Below are 18217 nucleotides of genomic sequence, written 5' to 3' on the forward strand. Positions count from 1 at the left end.
AACTTTAAGGAACACTAATTTCTTTTGCAGATAAATTTTGGCAGAGAATCTGAATTCTCATAAGAATAAATTAACTGTCTAACTTTTTGAACATAAACTTAAATGTTATCTTTTTACTTAAGAGGAATAAAGTCACTAATACTTTTGAAATAATATTTTCTATCTTTTTTCCCATAATAGTCACTATTCATTTGAATAACAATTCTCTAAGTCTTACTGTCTACATCCATATAAATAAAGTATATGTTTCTTTGAGCACTTACAAATAATACCACTTATAGATTTTACATATTAATACTTCATTTATTTTTGTTCTGGTCAGAAAAATGCAGTGGACCTAGAAGTCTGTCAGCGTGCAATTGACCATCTCTCATATTCAATTTGAGTCACCCTAATTGAATAACTAAATGAATGAATGGATTAAGTATTTGAATTATTGATGGCTAGGGTATGTGTGAAACATTTTATATAGTGCAAAGATATTTTTATAAATTGATATACTGTATTAAGATATTTCTATCCAAAACTAATCAGAATTTTATTCCTAAATTAATTTTATAGCAATTAAATATAAAATGTCTAATTCATCATCACAGATAATGAATTTTAGCTCCAATTCACCACAAGCACAGAATCACAAAAGCAAAGGCTGGAAACATATTGTTCCTTTGCTTTCTCCATATCACTGTAGACTACCTGGAGCCTTAACATGTTGAAACGTGTGTGTGAGAGATAGACAGACAGACAGACAGACAGACAGACAGACAGACAGACAGACAGACAGAGACAGGGGAGAGAGAGACTAGCTGATTATTTTACTTTAAATTAACATAATTTCAAGAAATGGTTAAGAACTAGTGGGTGTGGTCATGCATGCCTTGTGTCCAGTGCTCAGGAGGCCGAGGCAGGCAGATCTCTTTGAGTTCAAGACAAGCCTGTTGTACATAGTGCCAGCCAAAGATACATAGTGAGACAGTCTCTAAAAGAACCACAAGAAAGAAAAAGAAGGAAGGAACTAAAAGAGAAAAAGAAACAGCTAACATGATTATACAGGTAATCAAATGGGAAGTAACTTCTAAAACTCAAAATACAAAATATGTTTGGTTAGCAGCATTTCTAAATCTAAATCAAAATATACAGATTACCATTCCAGAAAATGTAGTGAACTATTTTGAAGAGGATCACTCTTGTCATATTGATAATTAGATAGCAAGATTAAACAAAAAAAAAAATAAGATCTGTTAATTAAGCTGTATTCTGCTCCCTGAGTGGGGGAGATTCTTAAGAGAGATTATTGAGAAATGGAGGTGGTCTCCTTGATTTCCTTCTGTATCAATTACATGCATTAATTAATTAAAAATTCTTTTAAGTCTTTGGTACTCTCTGGAACATACTAGTTTTTGAACATGTGACCATTTGCATTCCAGGATGGTCATCTCTAACCTTTCCGCTTTTTTTTTTTGTGCACCTACATTATACCTAAAATTTGGCATGCCTTAAAATCTCTTTCGCTCTGAACCATAGTCCCATAGAAAGGTAATTTTGCCCAAATATCAATAATAGGGAATATGCAAGGGGTGGCTGGCTGCCACGTCTCCTCCACCTGAAGACAAAACAAACTTAAATGATTTGGGGGGAAGGTTTCAAGAAATCAAAGTGGATATTGGATACATTCCCAGGATGCAAGTCACTGAGTACACAGGGTTAGCTGCATCCCCTCTTCTGCAGGAGTGACGCCTCCTGAAGGAATACGGAAAGACTGCCTTGTCTTGTCTTAGTTTGCTCTTCCCATTTCAGCCATCAGTTTCATTTGCCCCAGGAACTGATTTCTGCAAATTGTACAGCTTAGCGGAACTACAAGAATGTGGAATTTCTTGAGCTAGGTTAGATCCGGAAGCTCAGGAAAACTTTGTTAATTGATTGTTGTGTACTTATTTTGTTGTATCTAAGTGCAAGAAAAGGCAATTCTGCCTCTAAATCATTTCAAATCTATAGTGAGAGGTTTAGAAGAAGATTTAAGCTAATTGTAGATATTCATGGGGTGGTTTTCTCTTTCAGCTAGATTATTTGGTATTTATAAAAGAAAGTGTTCAGAACCATAAACCTTAGAAACCAGAGAATTTCCCAAGTCCCAAAGAATTTGTGGAGTTACAGGGACCTTTTCACTGATGGAGCTCAATCAGAATTCCCAGTTAGTATCCCATCCTCCCTCCAGATACCGCTGTGACAAGCAAGGGTCCCTTCCAGTGTTGTCTGCTGTTCCTTTCTCCTCTTCACCACTCCCCCATCTTTGAGGAAAAGTCACTTAGGATGGCGTTTTCTCTACCCATGTGACCAAACTCTTCACTCTTCAAAAACAAACTTTCCTGCATTGCCAGTTTTGTTTCGGGTTCATCCCGACTATTTTTATGAGAGAAAAGAGACCAGAGAGATGTGCATCTCAGATGTGTAATCTATTTACCCAGCAACTAGCAATCATCCGACATTAATTTATAGGTTTATTACAAATACCTAAGGTATTTACAAGCCTGCGCTGGGTCGTGTGTGGCGGGGAACATCTATCTGGTGAATAGGCGGTGTCACACGGTAGCATGCTCTCTTGTCAGGCCCGATTGTGTTTTAGGCAAACATTTGCGCACACATAAAGGCAAAGGTCAAGGACTGTTCGGCCCCAGTGTGCGCCAATTCACCCAGCGAACCAATGCGCAGAAGTTGCATTTTATGCGCGGATCCCGCCAGACTGAGGCGCAGGAGTTCCTGTAGCTTCTAAACAAATTCGCTTCCCCGATCTTTTCCCTCGTCAATTTCCCTCTGCCTGCTTCTTCAACTTCTTGGGCTTCATCGGGAATACAACTGGCAAAGACTTGTTTGCCAACCTTTGGCTCAACTCTGCCCACCCTCTGGTGCAGCACTTTCTTGTCCCACGTTTCTGGGTAAGGGAGACGGATGAGAAACAGAATCCTGCCAGCAGTAAACCTTTGTGGAGAACTTACAATGAAAGCCCACTCAGAACTGGAAACTGAATATACTTTCGGTGAACACACAGCTGACCAACGATTGTATTCAGATCTCAGAACTGACTTTCAAAGCTATGCATCGTATTGGTAACGCAGGTCCGGGGAAGCAAGCATGCAGCGCACTGAGGCTTTTTAGGGCCACTTTGAAATCAAAAGTCGTAGCTGCACTGTAAAATCTGCTTTCCATTCTAACATATATGAAGCACCTCTCACTGGCCATTCCTAGTTGTTTTCCCTAGCCCCTACAAATAGGATAGAAATAATTTTGAGTGGATGTCAACTTGAACAACTAGAAAGAGAAATAGTTTCAGTGTTAAACAAACGCGAGACCGGGCTCCAACCCACGGGGTTTTGCATCCATAATCATCTGGCAAGAGCCAATGGCTGTTTTTCCAAATAGTCCATTTAAGGGAAGAGACGTTTCCCCTGATAAACCAGAGTCGCAGCTGTGCGTGCTCACGAGCAAATAGTTTACACGTGCAAAATTCATTCCTACGAGTCAGGCAAGGCGAGCCACAGGCTCAGCTGTGGAGCAGCGCTAGCCTGGGGCTAAAGAGCCCACAACTTGTTGCCTCTGTAGCCTCTCCAAACATTGGACATTCGGGGCTTGCGGGCCTCTTGGGACTTGTTGACAGGGCTAAAGAAAAAAGGGAAAGGATCACCCACAAAATCCGGGCAAAGTCGCAGCAGACAGTTGCCTCGGAAGGAAGGGCCTCTTAATTGCTCTCTAATCTCTACAAACAACAAGGAAACTCTGCCCACGTGCGATTCCTCAGCACCTTAAAGCCAAAAGAAAAACAGAAAGAAAGACGACTTACCCCGACCTGCCACAACGCTACACTTTGAACGTCCTTTAAACACTTGGAATCCTCCTTTCGTGCTGCAGACTTTTCTTTGCTTTTGCCAAAACCAGCCATCAAAATTAAACTAGCTGCTGCTTAAAAAAAAAAAAAATCAAACAAAACAAAACAAAAATAAAAGTAGGACAGAAAAAGAAAAAAAAGTAAAAGAACTAAAAGAAAACAAAACCGTTTTCTATTAATCATGTGTTTCTAGCTATACTTTGTTTCAAATCTCTCGCCTTAACACCACCTGTGAAGCTTCTCAAGCTTAAAGTTTGTGTGGTTTGTGCAAGCAAATGTGCTAGTGTGTGTGGGCGCGCGCGAGCGCGGGTGTGGAAGTTAACTGCTTTAGAAAAGACATCGTTGCCTGTCCAAGGCCAAGCAATAAAAATGTGGCCCCCCATCTTTGGGTGTGGAGATTTTTTTACATGCACCTCTCATTTCATTTAACTTTTTCCCCCCAGAGCTGAGAAAAGCTGCTAGCTTACTTTCAGCGGACTTTGCTCGTTATTCATCTGCTGAGTCGCCTCAGAGGCACAAAAGCAGATCCAAGGCGTTATGAAAAATGGCCTGAGCTCGGAGAATGTCACAGTGGTCGGCGTATTATTTTAGCCTTCTTAAAAAAAAAAAAACTCAGGGAAAGTTTGCTTTTGATGAATTCAATAAAAGCAAAGCTGCAACGGAAGAGATTTTCAGCTAAAATTATACAGCATGGGGCAGAGCTTAGAGCAGCCAGATGGCCAAAAGTAAAGGGGTCCTCTCGGTTTCAAAACCCAGATCTAGAATTCCCTGGGCTGAGCCTCTTAGTTTATTTAATCCTATGTGTATCTTTAAAAAAAATAAAATAAAATCCCCTCTCCCTTTTTTCCACTTCACTTTTTGTTCTTCTCCAGACTCCCCCATGCATGTGTACTGGTGAGACCCCTGCCTTGGAACTTGTAGAAGTCACTTTTCAATTCCTCCCTTGATAATGAAGTTAAACTTTTGAGCGGCCATCCTGGGGCAATGTTAAGCCAGAGGCAATAGAAGGGCTCACTGAAGGTCATAGTTAGGGTCTAGGTATAAATTCCTCCAACATCTGACTTCGGAAGGAAGTTGAAGCTTTTAAGTTCAAGGAACAAGATGTTCATCACAAACACCCCTTCCCCAGGCATGGAAATGATTTACCTCTCTATACTAGCCTGGGGAACCTCTCACCATGCAGCTTCGGCTACACTGCTATTTTCTGGGTACATTTGTTTGTTTCCACCCCCACACACATAAGTTTCTTAAGGGTGAGAGATTTAGATTAGAGTAGCTGTAGTAGCTACCCTGACTTTGAAATAGGGATTGTAAAATTAATGGACATCTTGATTATAAAATTAGCATGTATCAAATTCTAGCCAAGCCCCTCCCCTTCAAAAAAAAAAGTGAGGCTTGGAATGGTGGCTCAGTGAGGTGGAAGAGTTAGAAGTTTGCTTTGGACTTGAAACAGAAGACAGACCATAGCCCTGGGGCATTTCAACACAATCCCACCCTCAGCACACAGTCTGTGGAAGTTTAATGAAGTCTAACAGTTCAGCTTCCACCTCCAGGAAGACTCCCAGGAAAGGCCTCCTAGCCTAGTACACTGCAGAATAAATGCATCAGGGGGACAGGCAGGGAGAAGAGAATGGTCAGCCCAGGTCTAAGTCCAGAGAATAATCATTCCCTCTGTTAAGGCCAAATTTTAAAAAAAGGACAGAGCGATGAGAAAAAGAAGGAGGTCACTGGGGATACTTGACTGTCCAGGGCTTGGGAGGTGAAACGGAGACAGTCACTGCGCCTCAGAGAAAGAACATTGGGCAACGTGCTAGATACTGCTCCACCGCAGGGTCTGCTACGGGGAGTGGGGGGTGTCTCGCTCAGCCATTGCTTCACTAAGTGACCCCCCAGCCCAGTCTCACTACTCACCCCTCCATTTCTTCAGCTATAACTGCATAAAAATGTAATCCGTATAAAACAGGGTGTGCGTTGGATTTGTTTTAAAGAAAACGGTGTGGGAAAAGTGTTATTTAGAGAACACACTGTAAGAGCTTTGCTGTGTTTGGGGGGTATTGATGTTATTTGTTACAAATGTTTCATAAACTTTACTGCAACTGAGCCAGAAAATCTAGGAAGTTGGTTTATCCCGGCTCTGCAGCTTCCATTGTACAGATTCAAACTACAGTAGCCCAACAGAGGTTTCTATCATCCGGGACACTCTCAAACTGCGAGGCTCTTTCCCAGCTGGCAGGACCTGCTCACTCCCCATTTCCGTTCCTGGTAATAGCAGCCTAGGACTTGAGTTATCCATATTGGGACCCTAATCGTTGACCCAGACAGAGAAAGAGGCCCCCAAATCTGAACTTGGTGAGGACCTTTTGAAAAGACTGAGTGATCAGTCTTTCAAATTTTGGAAAATAAACAGCCTCTGACTGTAACTGCGTGAGGAGGAAGAAGCAGCTAGAAGTGAACTCCTGGCTCGCTTCTGACGCCACCCCCATCCCCCGTCCAAGTATTGTTTCTTTGTTTTATAGTGGTCCTGGGGATGAAACCCAGTTCTCTGCTTGTCCTAAGCAAGCGCTCTACCACTAAGCTGCCCCCACAGCACCCAGCTCAAGCATTTTCCCCCCAGAGGATACTGGGAGAAAACCTTTTCTCTGAAATGAGCTGTCATCAGTATGTTGGGTGCTGGTCCGGGAATGGTGGGAATGGTAATCGAGACCTCCAGCTGTTGTCCTCTATGAGAAGTCCGAAAGCTCGGACACCTCGGAAATAGACTGCCAAATCCAATGCCTTAGCGCCATGCGGCAATGAAACCGAGCTGAGAGACCCGAAGAGGTCATCGACACATATCAGCATGCCTTAGTGCTACAGGTCTTGATGCGGTATTCTTAGTGGTACTGGGATGAAATGCAGGACTGCTAAATCACTGAGCTACTTAAAACCCGCTCCAATTAAGAAGTTCCGGGTCTCTACCGGGTCTGAGGAGGACGAGGTTTTGTCAATATTTTCATTCATGAGTCCACACAAAGACTCCAGGGCAGCTTGGTCTCCAGACTCCAAACCGAGCTTGATGGAAGCAGAACAGGTCCCCTAGTCCCCCAAAAGAAGCAGGATGAAGAGTCTAACCCTAGCTCAAGCTAGCTCTGGCACGGGCCTAGGCACTAGAGTCAAGTGCTGCTGGGCTTAGGTGCAGACGGGCTCTCCCGGGACATCACATCCCGCCCCTGCTGCCAAGGCTCTGAAGGCTTCCAGAAACAGCATTTCCATATGCTCTCACCTGGAATACTTCAACATCAAAGAATGGAATGGGGCAGAGAAGACATCCCAGGAAGAATTTCTTAGTCATTTGTAGTTAAAGAAAATATACAGGTATCTATGAAGTTATTTGTAGTTTAAATTCAGAAAACCGAACTACTCGTGCTGGTAACATGTGTGTTGGAATGGGATGGAACTGATTTGAATCTCTGTCCCAACCAATCTGACCTACTTGGCTGAAGATGCCTCAGGTTATAAAGACTGGGTTCTACCCTGTACAGTCTTACTAAATGAGGCGCTGCACACTTAGCAAGAGCACCATTTCCGGAAGTAGTGTTCAAAGCAGTTTATTCGCCTCAACTTTTGTAGCACCCCATTTTACAGCTCTACGAGCCGCCCCCCCATAATTTATGCGGGACAAATCTTAGCCCCCATTCCCAACCAGCTGCCTCTCTTAATTCTCATTTGCCGCTAGCTTTCTGTCTTGGAGAGCATCAATCACAAAGAACTTGGGTGTTGGGGGGTGAAGCTCCCACCTAAGGTGGGCCCCTGGCATTAATTGTCCCAATAAACTGAGATATAGTGTGCATAATGCAATGGTGCAATATGGCATAGTCCACGTGTATGACTTAATTAAGCCATTTGCAGCTTGATGCTGCAAGTCAACGGGTGTGCAAGTGGATTAACAATTGCTGGCTCCCTTATCCTCAGGATGGCGCATAATTACTTTACTAGCAGAACATATCAATTTTTGATGATTGCGGAAGCCATGCTTGCTTCACCAAGAAGTTTCTTAATAACTCTCCATTGTGTGTTTTTAAAAGCAGTGCTTGGAAATATTTTAAAGTCATTCCCAACATTTTCATAGATTCTCATTGACACTTTTAATGGACCATTGTATTCCTCGTGCATTGTTTTACAAAGGGAGCAAGGCAAAATTTTAATCCCTTGTTTGATGAGGAAACTGGCAAGATCCCTACCTCTTCTAGTCATTCACCTGGCCAGGGCTATGTTCAAAGCAAGGTTAAAATAAAATGAAGAAAATGTCCCTTATGAAGAAAGTCTTATGCGTTGGGGGGCAGCGACTTTGAAAATGCGCATCCTGCCCCCTCGCTTCTTACATATGTCTACATATCTTGTTTCCTTTAAATGTAACCGAGAAAACCCTGAGTATCCTGCAGCTTCGCATCACTCCCCCACCTATTATCAACACCAGCAATGTCCTGAATGATGCACACACTTCTCACGGACCTGTCTAAAGGAAAGCAGGGCATCTGATGGCCCAGTGGGGGTTGTGTGTGCTAACATGGGTTGATGAAATTTGTAAGAAAACTAATAAAATTATGCAACCTGATGACAGAGACGTTGACACTCCTACTTTCTAGATTCCTCGTCCTTTGTTTAAAGTCAGATGGCATTAAAGCCCCAACTCTCCTCCACTCTGCTTAGGATGGGTAGCAATGATATGCACGTGTTCCATGTGATTTACTACTTGAATCTTAAGTCAAAGCTGATCGTTTGACCTCTCTGGATTGAACTAAATTCATCATCTATAATTTTATTAAAAAGCTGAATGGCCATCAGTCATAAGGAGAGCATGGTGAGCTGACATTTTTCAGAGAAGTATGTCAACTTCATGGACATATAATATTTCTACAGTCTTTTCCCTGCCCTGCGCTAAGCAGACATACACCTGGCACTTCCTCTGAGGATACCAGGTCAGTGAAATTGCCACTGGTTAATATCATTTTTGAAGAGGGATTTTCAGTTTATCGAGATTGTGAGCAGAGTGAGGTGGTCCCTTGCTTTAAGCACAGTTCTAAGTGATACCCCAGTCTTTTGGATTCAAGAAATTACACACTGTATCTCAGTCTATCTAAAGGAGATTTTACAAAATCCCAGAAAGGGAAATTGGATTAGGCCTCCTCTCATTTTCTGATAGTGTCCTGTAGGTCACTTGAAGTCACTGCTCTTTGGAGGCTCCTTTCATTAGAGCAGTGTGCAATAGTGAAAGTAATGAGGAGTGAGAGTAAGTCGTCAGGACATTGAGGGCAGGTAAAATTTTCTAGTCGTCTCTGAAATTGAATTCGACCCTAATTCTTTAAAATTAAGGCTGAAGAGTCCCTGTTTTGAAGGGTCCCTTATCAGAGTAGATTTGTTCTCCTACCTGAAGCAGGTGATGTTTCTGCGAAGACATCTGAATGACAGCGGGAGTGAAGGACAAATCTAATAAAGCCTAATAAAGCATGAGCATTGAAATGTCATTAAACTTACAAAGATGAGGCTCAAAATCACCAAAAAGGTAAATGTCTTCATTAGTCTGATCTCTGAAGACTGTCGAACATTTCATTAATTTATAATTTATGATTGTTTGACAAATATTGAAAAGTATGTAAATATGAGTGGGGTAATGTCTTTTCTGCGGGAGATGAGGAAATGACCCAAACTGTACGTGCCTGCAAGATTACACACAGGACCCAGCTCTCTGCTGTCAAACTGTGCCGCCCCTTCAGCCAACATATTGTGCAAGTGACAAGTGAAATAGTGCAGATAAACCAATGGCTTAAAACGTAATAAAGACAACAGCCATTTGCATTTTTTACATTTTATTACAAAGGTAATTTACTATGACACATTTCTGAATGTAATTTATGAAAACATGTTAAAGCAATTACATCGTGCATACAGCTCTCAGAGCTACAGACTTCAGATAAATAATAACGTTATAGATCTTCAGAGACTTTCACTATTAAAACATATCATAAAAGAGAATCCTTTATTTCAAAAACAGATTTTACATGAGAAGATAATGTCATTAAAATTTAAACTTAAGAATAAAATCTTGAAAAAAACAATATAAAATAAATGAATAATATTCTTTGCTGGAGTTGTGAAATTAAATCTTCATGCTGACAACTTGCTCATTATATAGGGTTTATTATCAATGTACTTTTTCTTCCCTGGAGCCAGTATGAAGTGCAAAGTATTAAAGACCTGTTTGGTGGGAGATTCAAGAGGAAATGTGTTTTCTTTCTCAAGACTGAGATCATTCTTTCTCTATATGTCTCTTCTGTAAGTCACAGAACTGATACTGCTTTGAAATGTAAAACAAAATGTCCTTTCCTGATAGCCAGTACTGCCTGAGTCAATCCTTCAAGCATACTTACCTGTCAGGAGTTAACAAAATGAGAGAAGAGTCCATGAAGGGAGGGACAAGAAGAGCATAAAATAAAAACTAGAGATATTTTTTCCTTCTCTTACTCCCCATACATCAAAATCTATTTTGTAGCAGCTTTTTCATATATTCTAAGTCTTGAGGTGTGGGATTAAATCTTTGTTGTGTCTTGTTTTTACTAACTTTTCAAGAGGTCTTCTTCTTCTCCTTCTCCTTCTCCTTCTTCTTCTCCTCCTCCTCCTCCTCCTCCTTCTTCTCCCTCTTCTTCTCTAAATATGTTATCTTCAAAATGTATTGATAATGCAAGCCTGAAATGGGCCCTGCTCTTGCTTCTGGGAGAATGTTCTGGATTTATTCCAGAATCATCAAACAATTTTCAAGGTTGAGGCTGAATCTTCACTTGAACCATCTCCAAAAGGGGTTTGACACTGTGACAAGTTTAGAGTCACAATCTACAGATAGTTAAACTAACCCAACAGATTCCATACATAACTTAGGTCCCACTGTGTGACATTATCTGGAACAGGCAATGACCATTCCTAGTGTTCTCCTTCAACTCAGGGGTCCTGGTAATCCACATACTGGCATTCAAAGATTCAACCTCTTTCCCAATTTGAACACCCTCAAGGCACAGGAGCCTCTGAAGTGTTTCCCAAGAGTCCTAACTCAACTGCCAAAAGTAGACTGTTTCTAAAGATGGTACACTGTCTACCTTTTGAGGAGGCCAGTATTCTTTGGGAGCAGGGAACAGTAGACAGGTACCTGTTCTATTTGGCTTCCTAACAGATAGTTGTTGATCAACCAGAGGTGATATACACTGACACTTATATTGCCTTCAGACAAAGATAGCATCCCTGTCCCACCAAAAGATTGTGTATGTCAACCTTGGCCAGTTAGGCAGCTCTAGTGTAGGAGCGTGACCTCACCTTTTAGGAGCATGGGGTCCCTTCAACCTATATTGAATAGATTTTCGCTTTACCACTAAGAAACTGCTCCCCTGCCTCCCCCACACTTCTGCCTAGCCTAGCTCCAAGCCTAATGCTTGGAGTTTCCCCTTAAGGTTTCCCCTTAGCCTCCAGAGCTGGACTAAGCAAGGGGATGGATTGTTAGTGTTAGCCAGGGCTAAGTCAGCCCTATACTCCAGCCTTTAGTCTCCCTTGGGATGTTTAGGGGTTGTATATGCTTTTGTGTTGCAAACAGCAATTGGGGTCCCAGGAGTCTTCCACCCATGCCTGGTTGAGATCTCTAATTTCCCCAGACTACTAAGGCCAACAAGAAAACTTCCTCCCAGCTCCAGTTTGGTGCAGAGGAAAGCTGAGCTACTCCAGGCTTCAAGCAAAAATCCCTATCTCTTGAGGGAAAAGGGGAAAGGCTGAGGAAGGGGAAGGGAGAATAGGTTTAATTATTCATTTCACAAATTGTAAACTACTTGTTAGTAGGCAGTATGTGAAGTCTATGAGAAGGAGAACACCTAATGGGGAAGAGGCAAAAAGATAACTGCTGATTTGTCAATTCCAATATGCAAGCACCCCTGCTTCCCAATCAACAAGAAAACCACAAAGGGTCAAACTGGTTCCTCCTTACTTCTCTGAACACACAGGGGTCTCTATCTGCACAGCCATCATTTTGATGACTTAAGTATATGCAAATACAGACTTTCTCATGTGCTATCCCTTTTTTTCCCCTTCTCCTCTGCTCCTCAGACTTTTCTTTACAGATAGTCAAATGACTTTAAAAGTAGGCAAAGGAGAAGAAAAAAAAAAAAACCTCAAGCCTTGCCACCCAAGAAATGATAAATAGCATCACATAGCTAATCGCTGGAGGGTGCGTTTATCAATTCATAATCATTTATTCTTGGTGATGTATGGCCCTTACTCTTAAATCTGAAAAGCTTCTATTTGAAGGTGTGAATAGCTTTTCCCTTTTCTAGCAGTAAACCTTCTTACATTAGCAGTGATTGATCTCATGTACAATTCGTCCCAGAGTGCTATTTTACAGGGGGAACACTAGCTTTTGGAGATTAACTGGGGAGTCTGTTACATATTAATGAAGCCGAGAGATATGCTAACGTTTTGGTAATTTAGTTATTTGTGTCTATAGCCGTCGTCGTTATTTTCTTTTAGACCCCTGTGGTTGTTATCCATCGAATTAAAAAGTGGTCCTTAGAATTATTTTATCTGCTGGCAACTAAATGCCCTTTAATGTGGAAAACAAATGTTGACTTCTTTCTTGAAGGATGCTCGCTTCCTGGCCAGACAGCAACGTGTGTTAAGCTGTGTTTGTGGGATATGGTGGTTTTCATTCTGGGAGACTGCACTAAAATAATAACTGACAAGAGGAAAGAAGAGAAGCCCAAATTCTTGATACACACACACACACACACACACACACGTATTTAATGAGATAAGAAGAGTAAGTAAAACCTCTAGTTAAAATACTTTTTTAAAAAAGTACTCAAGCAAGAGGTTTCTCCAGGGTATTTGGAAACCTAAGCTGGGCCGGTGTGAGGGTGGGGCTGGAAAGGGAGGAGCAATGGGGCTGCCCACTGATTTGCAGCCTAACAATTAATATGCTACCAAATGAGACGTCAACGTCATTAATACCTGTGTGCTCCCTTATAGATGTTGAATGAATTCCAAGTCCGAATAGAAGCAGCATCCTGCAAGGAGATTGCTTTTTGACACAATGTAAAACATTAATCTGTTTTTTTTTTCCTTTTAACATTTTTCTGAGACTGTTCTTAAAATGCTTTCGGGATTTCCCCGCAAAATATTTGGGATTTGTCTGCCGGTAGGTTGAGGAAGCCCTTCCTGGAGTGTTTCCCAAATCCATAGGCTCTGTGGAGGACATAGAGTGACAGGTGATTGAAGGAAAGGGCTATAAGGGCAGATAGGGTTGGGAAACCAGTGGTCAGAGTGGAGCCAGAGCTCACACCTGCCTTAAGAGAGAAAAATGAATTGCTCCTTTTTATTTCTACAAGGTCTGAGGACCCCCCGCAGTGAGTTAGGAGATGCTCAGAACACCTGGGGAGGCAATTCAGCCCCAGGGCTCTAGGGCTGTAGCCAAGAAACTTCGCTATAGGGGTGGATCACCCTCAAAAGAACCTGTCCAATCCCTGATTCTCCTTTCCCCCCTCTTCCTCCTGCCGATGCTCCTCCTCCTTCCTCCTCCCTCCTCTCTCCCTTCCAAAAACCCAAAGCCCAGATCTGGAGCTGTGGAACACTAGGGCCTTCCAGCAATTCCAAGAACCTGCAGGAAGCACTGAAGAGAGACAGCGACAGTTAGACTGGGCGCGCCCCTTTTGTTTTCGGGGCGCGATTTATGTTCTTTATAAAGATGGGGTTTGGAAAAATAGAAAGGGCCTTGAAAACGTTGTTACAATGAAAAAGGGACAAATTAGAAGACATTTTCGGTGATCAAAGGCGGGAGGGAGAGCGCGCATGGGCATTCACAAAGCTTGACTTATTCACTCCCCTCTTTTGCAAGCAGGGGCAACAAGCGTGTCCCCCATTGACAAGGAGGCCTATTCAGACTGCAGGTGCGAAGTGGGCCAGCGCGCCCGGCCACATTATGTCAAGGTTGTTGGAGATTAGTGTTCGGCCTTAATAACTAAAGCGCTTGATTTACATTGGAAAAAAGCCCCTTCAGCCGTGAAAACAAAATCGTTGAACGCGTGATCATTGCGAGGGCAGCTGATATCCTAATACTTGCATTGTTCTCGTTAGGGCCCAGGAGCATCCTGGCCTCCTTCAGAAGGGCAAGGCCTGAGTTGCTGGCCCTGGACCAGGTCACCAGTCAGAGCTCCTGCATGGGCAGGCCGGGAGAAAAGGCCTGTGCAGCCTTTTCTCCCCCGGACCAGAGGAAATCAGAGAGTCCACGTTTGGGCTCTGTACTTCGGCAGACCTAGGTACAAACTGGAGCCTCTGATGCTGTCCTAAAAGGCTTAGAAGCTTCACTGGCAGGGGAGGCCTGAAGAACTGTTCTTGACATGCTGTAGCAAGAACATTTTCAGTCACAGGTGAAGATCACTGTGATTAGTGGGGCAGAAGGACCCAGGCACACCTACTGAGTGAGTGGAACTGTCCCCCAAAAGGCTATGAAGTGTTCCAGCAAGAAAAACCTAATGTAGCAAGCCTGCAGCTGCTGCCTGGGCTTCTATAACCTTTCCTTGATTTGTTAACCCCAGGATGGAAGAGAAGACCACCTTGGCCATGGCGCTGGGGCCCTGTGTGGTAATTTCAGGGCAGATTCCATTACCCCACCTATTCTCTCTGCCTCCCACATACACTCCTCCCCCACCCATGAGAAGGGATCCAGAGAACAAGAGACCTGTAGTAAGGACCCAAGAGCAGGCATTTCAATCCAGACATATATCCATTCGAACGGCCTATCTTTTGTGGAAGTCAAGCTACTTATGGCCATTTCCATAAGATCTGTCTGTGGGGACAAGGTGAGAAAGCTGTTAACTATTGTCTGGCCCTGAAAAGGTCGTAAGTCAGAGCCTCGGTGGCTGACCTGTCAGTGGAGGTATAAAAGCTTCATTCATGCAGTCACTGAAATGTTCTCAGCGCTCACAAAAGTGTTTTTATGATTCAATTTTTCTTACCTCTTTTCTTAAAGAGAAAGCCGAACCATTAGAAGAGCACCTGCATCATGTCTTGACAGTGCCTGCATACTAATCCTGGAGCCTTTACAAGCAGTAATTATAACATAAAATCAGAGGTTGAATAAAACAGAAGGATTGTGCTCCCAAAGCCCCTGCTAATCCCCTTTTAAAAGGGTCTGGTGAAATAATTCAGAACAGTTTCCGGAAGTTGGATTACCACTCCTTTTAAACAAAAAACAAAAAACTTTTTACAATGAAATGATATTTCACACTTAAAGGAGGCTGATTTTCCACAACCGTGTTTTAGTCGGAAGAAAGTTGGCAGGCTTTGGGGGCAAAAGGAAGCATTTTACTACTGATTTCTTCGTCACTAGAAAGAGCAGCAGAAAAATGTAAGGGGCTTTTTATGATATATTCGAAACGTGTTTGTCAGGTGAAAGTGATCACAGTGTGAGCAGGAATTGCTTAGCTGCATCAGGAAACTATTCTTTTATCTCAGAAGAAATAAATAAAAGAGGAAGGTGTACTTTTTATGGCTTATGAATATATATATTTTAGGTGGCACATCTTTTGCCAAAGTTCTAATAGTATTTTTTTTTAACTTAAATTGATACATTGATGAGCACAAAAGCTGGAGGACGATTAGACCCTGAACAAATACTTGGAAAGGGCAAACAGGGGACCTTACATTGTGTACTTCCTAACTAGTTTTCGAAAAGACTGTGACCCCTATCTGACCAATGGGGGGGGGGGGTCATTGGCAAGCCAGATACTCAGAAATAGTGCAAAAACACTTCCATCCTTCTGATATGTTACTGCAGGCATCATCTGGTGGCATTGTGGTGGATTGGCTTTCTCTCCGCTCTGTCATTATTCTACACTTCTACACGTTCTACAACACTAGAGCAAAGCCATGTAGTTACCGAATTATGGTTGTTTTTTTTCCTTCCACAGACATTTCCCAAGGCAGTCTATCCACTGTAAGGTCAGAGCCGTGTATATCCCTGCTCACTTTATTTTGAATTGATCTATATTGTCACTTGCAGTTTGGTTCTTGTACAGGACAAAAAAAAATAGGTGAGACAAGCTTCAAAATCTATTACACTGCACATATTTACATTAAATTAGCTTGCACCCTGAGGCATTTTTATAATTTTTTTTCAAAGAACTGCTTTGGATATTTAGAAAACCACTGGACAAAACCTTAGCTACCTCTGCCTCAAACTGTATAATGAATTTCTCTTTCCTTGAGTGATTTTGGAGCCAGAACTGTAACTTTATGAGAAAGTTCTCATTCATTATTTTCACAGGAGATATTTGTGTGAAAAGGCCAGGCTGTCTGGATGACAAGATAAGAAGCCAATGAGAAGCAGAAAATAGTAATTTAGAACATCTGGCCACTGGGTGACTGAGATGTTACGCATTTTTCCTGCAATGAAGATTTACTAAAATGAAACCATGATTGATTTAAAAAAAAAAGTGCCCACGTCTTGCTGGAGAGAATATATTCGTGTCTGATTTTTGTCTCCAACGCCCCTATCCTCAGCTGGCTCTCACTTCCCAATTGCATTTTCTCTGCCCTTCACAAAGTCTTGAGGAGCCCGCATGGGATGCACAATGGCATGCAGAGACTTACAATTTAACAAATCAACCCCTGGGCCCACAGGGCCTTGGAGTTCAGAACAATGCCAAAGTCTTAACAAGTCACAAGAGTGACATTAACGCTATCAGTTTCTTCAGCTTTATTCTATACTAAAAGAAATTCTCACTAATTTTTCTTCAGGCTTTGAAAAACTGTGTCTCTGCTTCAGTGCTAGGCTATAAGAGGATCTGAAATTCTCAGAAAAGCAAAGCTACAGTAGCCCTTGAATTCTACTCCATCCTCTGAGATGCCTTGTGCCACAAGGCTTTGGATCTCTAAGATTTCCACATGTAGAAAAGCCCCCAGATAGCTATATAACTCCCTAAGGAGCTAATGGAACACGTCTGGAAAAGGAACAAAAAAAAAGCAACAGTTATAGAATAACTAGCATTTATCTCTAAATATTTCGGAGCTCATTAAACATGTTACAGTATTTTTTTTTTAAGAAAGACTACTAAAAATGTTGGTCTGGTTGTTTTTAGTGATGCAGAAATCAAATCAGTGAATTTGTATCATTCATAAGGATACAGGGCTAGTAAGCAATAAACAGACTTCCTCTTCCCTTCTGATGTCAGCAGAATTTGGCCCTGGTGCTCTCCTATGGAATAACAAGAGGGATACCTGGCTTGGTAGGGAGATGGGTGTCATAAGCAGACTATGTCCCTAAGCTACCTTAGCACTTGTCATTACAGAATGGGTAACTGTCCAAGAAGATAAAAGTGATAATAGTCAGAGGTTTTCCATGGACACTTGGAAACCAACGAGTTTGATTCTCAGACAGAGGTTGTACCTTTCTACTCATCATGAAAAATAAGAAAAAAATGGGAGAGAGAGAGAGAGAGAGACAGAGAGACAGACAGAGACAGAGAGAGAGAGATTTTAACAAAGCTAGAAGGAAGTGTTAATTCTCCCAATGGCCTGAAGCAGAGTTCCTCTTTCCTCTGCCTCTACCCTCAGTTCTGTTGCTGGAACCAGGAAGTTTCAAAGGCAGAAAGCTTTCTTGTCCAAAAACCTATTGGAGAATGTCAAAGGCAGGCACCCTCCTAACTCTCCTTTCTTCCCGCTCTGTGAAGTGGTTCTGACCCAGAATAGGCAGTGCCTTTCCAGTTTGCCACTGGCCTGCAGTGGGACAGAAAGGTGCAGGTTAGATGGGTTTTAGGATCTCCTCTCTAGTCCTGATTGGGCAGTCCTAGAGACTGGGAGGATTCCAGGCTGCTAAGACACAGCACAGTTCAGGCCTAGGAGAGCCTTGTGTCTGTCTTTTAACGCTGTCTTCTTTCTTTTGAGTCCCAGAACCTCTGTCTCCCTCTAGGAATATAGTCCTTGAGCTATGAGCTGGTTGTCCAAGATATTATCTAAGGAGACCTACCATTCTCACCCCAGTATCTATTATTCTCCACCCACAGCCATTCACTCCAATCAAGATCATCAGATCTTACTTCTCGGCCATTAGAAAGGAGTCAGATATATATCTTGGAGTTTAGGTTCCAAAAAGGGTACTGAATTCTTTAAGCAGAGACCACAGTAGAAACAAGGGATTGAACTTGTGATTAAGATGACTCTGATTCATTTGGGATAAGTTCTCCAGTGGCAAGTCAGATAAAAAGACACAAGGAGCATGCTAAATCTCACCGGAAGAGTTATGGGATTGTAGTCTTTCAGTCTTAGAGTTGA

Source organism: Microtus pennsylvanicus, chromosome 3, assembly GCF_037038515.1.
Source record: "Microtus pennsylvanicus isolate mMicPen1 chromosome 3, mMicPen1.hap1, whole genome shotgun sequence".
Taxonomy (NCBI): domain Eukaryota; kingdom Metazoa; phylum Chordata; class Mammalia; order Rodentia; family Cricetidae; genus Microtus; species Microtus pennsylvanicus.